The sequence below is a fragment of the Gymnogyps californianus genome, unplaced genomic scaffold (genome assembly GCF_018139145.2).
Source record: "Gymnogyps californianus isolate 813 unplaced genomic scaffold, ASM1813914v2 HiC_scaffold_334, whole genome shotgun sequence".
NCBI lineage: Eukaryota > Metazoa > Chordata > Aves > Accipitriformes > Cathartidae > Gymnogyps > Gymnogyps californianus.
This window is the reverse complement of record NW_026114218.1, coordinates 6,016-11,929: the sequence shown is the minus strand read 5'-3', so window position 1 is coordinate 11,929 and position 5,914 is coordinate 6,016. Positions and strand designations below refer to the sequence as shown.

Here is a 5,914-nt window from a genome sequence, read left to right as displayed (position 1 = left end):
TTACATAGTGTAGTGGAGATAGCTCTACCTAGTCAGACTTTTTTCTGTTTTAAATTCCTTCATGTAAGAATGCAAAAAAAAGATATATTTTATAAGTCCTTTATTTTTGAATTATATATACACGAGCTATTTTTCTATTTTAAAAGCCTACATATATATCCCTAGTTAAAATTTTTTTATACTCTATAATCCTTATATGATATAGTAGATACAGGTTTTTATTTTGAAATCCTTTAAATATCTATAAAACAATACTATTTTCAATATATATAAAATGAGATCTTTTTCTCTATTTCAAACACCTCACACCCATATTTACAGTTTTTCCTATTTTTTAAACCCCCCATCCATGAATCTTCAGGCAGTTTTGGGCTGTGACCCCCCGTCCACCACTCACCTGCCCCTCTGCCAAGGCAACGCCTGCCCCAGTGACACTGGTGCCCCAAATGACACCCTCACCTCCCCAGGACCCCCAGGCCTCCCTTTTCATTCCCCCCCAAAAGGCACAAGGTTTTCCCCTCCGTTCCCCCGCTGGGAGGGGCTCCGCAGGGCAAAACGTCCCGGGTCCCTCTTGGCCACGGACTCTCCCCCCCAGACAGCCCTCGCTGCCGCAGGTGGGGGCACCCGCTGCAGAGAGAGCCAGGAGCCTCCAGACCCAGGGCGGGAGCCACCCACGGACACGGCGGCGCGGGGGGGTGGGGGTGGGAGCCACCCACGGACACGGGGCCGGGGGGTGAAGGGGGGGGGGCGGGAGTCACCCACAGACACGGGGCCGGGACCGGGAGCCACCCACGGACACAGAGGCCGGGGACTGGGTGGGGGGGGCGGCAACCACCCTCGGACACAAGGGGTGGGGACCGGCGGGGCGGGGGCCGGGAGCCACCCATGGACACGGGGCCGGGGGGGGCCCGGGAGCCACCCACGGACGCGGGGCCGGGTGAATGGGAGACATGCATGGATGGGGAGACAGGCATGGGATCACCTACACCAGGGATAATCCATAGCAGGTAACTCACCTAGGATAACCTGCAACACATCATCTAGAAGAGTGTAGAGTATCTTTTAGTCAGACAGATACCTGTGCAAATATGTATTTCAACATATTATATAGCATATGTATTTAGACATATACATATTATCTCTATTTACACCTATATCTATTTCCACTTACTATACAGAATATGGGTTTAGACTCTATGTCTTTTGACCGATTAGGTATCTTGACACCTAGGCATCCTTTTAGACATCTCCACTTAGACTTACTAAGTGTTACATAGTGTAGTGTAGCTAGATCTACCTACTCAGACTTTTTTCTATTTTAAATTCCTTCATATAGAAAATGTGAAAATTTTTTTGCATTTTAAAGTCCTTTATTTTTTAATTTATATATACATGAGTTACTTTTGGTTTTTAAAACTCTACATATAGCTCTATGTAGAATTTTTTTAATATTCTAAAGTCCTTTAATATAGTATAGGTTTGTATTTTGAAATCCTTTTCTATATATAAAGAATATTATTTTTCAACATACATATAAAAATGAGATCTTTGTCTCTATTCAACACCTCACACCATATTTACAGTTTTTAGTATTTTTTAAACCCCCATCCATGAATTTTCAGGCATTTTGGGGCTGTGACCCCCCCATCCACCACTCACCTGCCCCTCTGCCAAGGCAACGCCTCCCCCAGTGACACTGGTGCCCCAAATGACACCCTCACCTCCCAGGCCCCCCCCCATTCCTCCCCTTTTTATTCACCCCCCAAAAAGGCACAAAATGAGGGAAACAGCCCCAACCGGCAGCTCCTTACTTTAATAATGCTATTTACATATGTACACGCCTCCCCCCCCCCCAAAAGGGGGCTCTGCTAGGAAAATAAAGGGGGAGTGCTCCCCCAAACAGTTGCAGCTCCCCAGCCCCTGTCCTGCAGGCTGGCAACTGCCCCACGGGGGGGAGACGGGCCAGGGGGAGCGTGCAGAGGATGGATGCCACATCCCTTGCTCAGGCTCTGCTCTGGGATGTTTCCCTCCCTTCCCCGCTGGGAGGGGCTCCCATCGCAACAAACGTCCCCGCTCCCTCTCGACCCCGGACTCACCCCCCCAACACAGCCGTTGCTGCGCACCTGCGGGGCAACTGCTGCAGACACAGCCAAGAGCCTCCAGGCACAGGGCCGGCCATACAGGGACACGGGCGGGGGGGGGCGGGAGCCGCCCACGGACACGGGGGCCGGGGGAGGCGGGAGCCACCCACGGACACGGGGGCCGGGGGGGGGGGCGGGAGCCACCCACGGACACGGGGGCCGGGGGGAGGCGGGAGCCACCCACGGACACGGGGGCCGGCGGGGGGGGGGGGGGCGGGAGCCACCCACGGACACGGGGGCCGGGGGAGGGGGGGCGGGAGCCACCCACGGACACGGGGCCGGGGGAGGGGGGGGGCGGGAGCCACCCACGGACACGGGGGCCGGGGGAGGGGGGGCGGGAGCCACCCACGGACACGGGGCCGGGGGAGGGGGGCGGAGCCACCCACGGACACGGGGGCCGGGGGGGGGGGGGCGGGAGCCGCCCACGGACACGGGGGCGGGAGGGGGGGGCGGGAGCCACCACGGACACGGGGGGGGGGGGGGGCGGGAGCCACGCACGGACACGGGGGGGGGCGGGAGCCACCCACGGACACGGGGGGGGGGGGGGGGGGGGCGGGAGCCACCCACGGACACGGGGCCGGGGGGGGGGGGGGGCGGGAGCCACCCACGGACACGGGGGCCGGGGGGAGGGGGGCGGGAGCCACCCACGGACACGGGGGCCGGGGGGGGGGGGGGCGGGAGCCACCCACGGACACGGGGGCCGGGGGGAAGGGGGGCGGGGGGAGGGGGGGCGGGAGCCACCCACGGACACGGGGGCCGGGGGAGGGGGGGCGGGAGCCACCCACGGACACGGGGGCCGCGGGGGGGGGGGGGGCGGGAGCCCCCACGGACACGGGGGCCGGGGGGGAGGGGGGGGGGCGGGAGCCACCCACGGACACGGGGGCCGGGGGGAGGGGGGGGGCGGGAGCCACCCACGGACACGGGGCCGGGGGGAGGGGGGGGCGGGAGCCGCCCACGGACACGGGGGCCGGGGGAGGGGGGGGGGCGGGAGCCACCACGGACACGGGGGGGGGGGGGGGGGCGGGAGCCACCACGGACACGGGGGGGGGGGGGGGGGCGGGAGCCACCCACGGACACGGGGGCCGGGGGGGGGGGGGGCGGGAGCCACCCACGGACACGGGGGCCGGGGGGGGGGGGGGGCGGGAGCCACCCACGGACACGGGGGCCGGGGGGGGGGGGGGGGGCGGGAGCCACCCACGGACACGGGGGCCGGGAGGGGGGCGGGAGCCACCCACGGACACGGGGGGGGAGGGGGGGGGCGGGAGCCACCACGGACACGGGCCGGAGGGGGGGGGAGGGGGGGGGCGGGAGCCACCCACGGACACGGGGGCCGGGGGGAGGGGGGGGGCGGGAGCCACCCACGGACACGGGGCCGGGGGGAGGAGGGGGGGGGCGGGAGCCACCCACGGACCGGGGCCGGGGGCGACATGCTTTGGGGAGTGGTCCCCCCGAACAGTTGCAGCTCCCTAGCCCCTCTCTTGTAGGCTGGCAACTGCTCCCTGGGGAGGCGGGGCGGGGGGCAGTGTGCCAGAGGACGGTGCCACATCCCTTGCTCAGGCTCTGCTCTGGGATGTTTCCCCCTCCGTTCCCACGCTGGGAGGGGCTCCCCAGGGCAACAAACGTCCCCGTCCCTCTCGGCCCCGCACTCTCCCCCACACGGCCCTTGCTGCCGCACCTGCGGGGCAACTGCTGCAGAGAGAGCCCAGAGCCTCCAGACATAGGGCTGGCCCCTTACGGTGAGTATTCTTAACCACGGGCAGGCAAAGCTGGGCTGGGGGGATCTGCTGAGCATCATGAGATGCTTACACCACCGCATCTGAAACAAAATCCCAAACTATATTTCAGCATATTAAAATAACACGTCTCGCTTGCCTCCTCAACAAAATTGGAAGTGAAGCATAAAACTTTAAAGAGTGAAATAAAAATAAAGAATAAATCTCAGTAATTACTTTATACTAAAAAGGTGTGCATATGTTTATATACATCCAATAACAATACCTATACTATAAAACTATTTGTTTTCCTTTTGCATTAGTTTAACTTGCATAGCTGTGAATTGATACCATTAAATTACCTGTCTCCAACATACACAGCTATAAGTTGACTAGGGGTTTTTTTTGTGTTACATAGTTAGGATGGACATCTGGCCAGCTGCACTGCCCAAGAGAGATGCTACCGAAATGCCAGGGAAATGCACCATTGAAAGCCAGACAGAAATAAAGTACTTCAGAGCACTCCGTCAAAAGATCAGGGAAAAAAACCCGTAACATTCAGTTGCCCATCTTTTTCAAGATTTAGACAAAATACCTAACCGCTTAAGTACACCTAAATTACATGCTACAGCTGTTTGGCAGTTTAGTTTAAACAATGCAAGTCAATTTGCAAGTTATACAATTTAACTTTTTTTTAAAGTTTCATTTACAATAGAAAAAACCAGTGAGATAGAAGTAAAACCATATAGGGGATCTTCTGAAAAAGAAAAAAAATCCAGTCTCCAGTGCTGCAATACATAAGGCTATGAAAAAGGATTGGCAGATTTGCTAATGCTCTTGGCTGTACCGAAGCACGCAGAGGAACATGTTTTTATGATATCTCAACTGTTACAACTGAGAACCCAAAGACCAGCAATGCCATCGACTTTTGGAAGACTTGTTGTGCTTGGGTCTTTGGAAGGAAGTAAATATTTTTTTTTTTTTTTTTTTTTTTTTTTTAGAGAGTGAAAAGTCTTGCTGCTGGTGACTTCTACTGCCAAGTACATCACCTCTGAAGAGCCACTCTGATGGGAAGTTCAATAAAATGCAACTTCTTTGAACGAGAAAGATTTCCGCTTTGGACAATTTCTTTCCAACTGAAGTCAAAATTACACACTGTAGGGCAGTGGTCTCCAGTCCCTCAACTTAGCTGTCAGACGGCAGGGGTCTGAATCCATCCTCAGCAAAAAACACATCAGTGAACCAGGATATTCCTGCAGTTGCCAGGTTCCTCTTCATCATCTGGAAAAATACCAGTGCCAGCAGTAAGCATGGCGCCGTCGACACAGACCTCTTCCACAACCCTCCTCCTCAAAAGCAACGTGGCCTTCTGCTCACCTGCTCTGCAGGAATTCCAGCGTCGGACGCTGCGGCCGTCATCGCTCGTGGCACCTAAGATACCAAAAGACAAAAAGCTACCGTTGTGCTTGTGAGAAATCACCAGCCCCATGCTCCTCCTCTCTACCACCCCAGCTCACCTCAAAGGCTCATCCAATTCCAAAGGCTGCCTGCATGGCGCCTGCGAGACCAAAGAGAAATGCTTAACCAAGTTGCCATATAATACTTTGCTATTAGACACCGACCCGGCCAACAACCGCCTCACCTTCTCGGACCGCTCCTCAGCACACGGCTTCGCCCCTCTGAGCCTCTTGCAGCATCTGAAAAAACCAAAGCAAAAGATACATGCTGAGTATCCTGGTTTCGGCTGGGACAGAGTTAACTCTCTTAGTAGCTGGTACAGTGTGTGTTTTGGATTTAGTGTGACAATACTGTTGATAAACCCTGATGTTTTAGTTGTTGCTAAGTAGCACTTATCTTAAGCCAAGGACTTTTCAGTTTCCCATGCTCTGCCAGCAAGCAGGTGTGCAAGAAGCTGGGAGGGAGCACAGCGGGGCAGCTGACCTGAACTAGCCAAAGGGGTGTTCCATAGCATGGAACGTCACACCCAGTACATAAACAGGGGGGAGCTGGCCGGGAGGGCGGATCGCTGCTGGCATCGGTCAGCGGGTGGTGAGCAATTGC

The 5,914-nt window shown here is 57.0% G+C and overlaps 1 long non-coding RNA gene across 1 annotated transcript; it reads right to left on the bottom strand.

Annotated features, from left to right (window-relative positions):
- Positions 1-4,863: 4,863 nt before the first annotated feature.
- LOC127028500 (uncharacterized) lies at positions 4,864-5,541 on the bottom strand. The gene is made up of 4 exons (XR_007768007.1): positions 5,496-5,541; positions 5,371-5,411; positions 5,231-5,284; positions 4,864-5,134 (listed from the first exon to the last, which is right to left on the bottom strand). It is a non-coding gene; the product is annotated as an uncharacterized LOC127028500 (long non-coding RNA).
- Between the last annotated feature and the right edge of the window lie 373 nt (positions 5,542-5,914).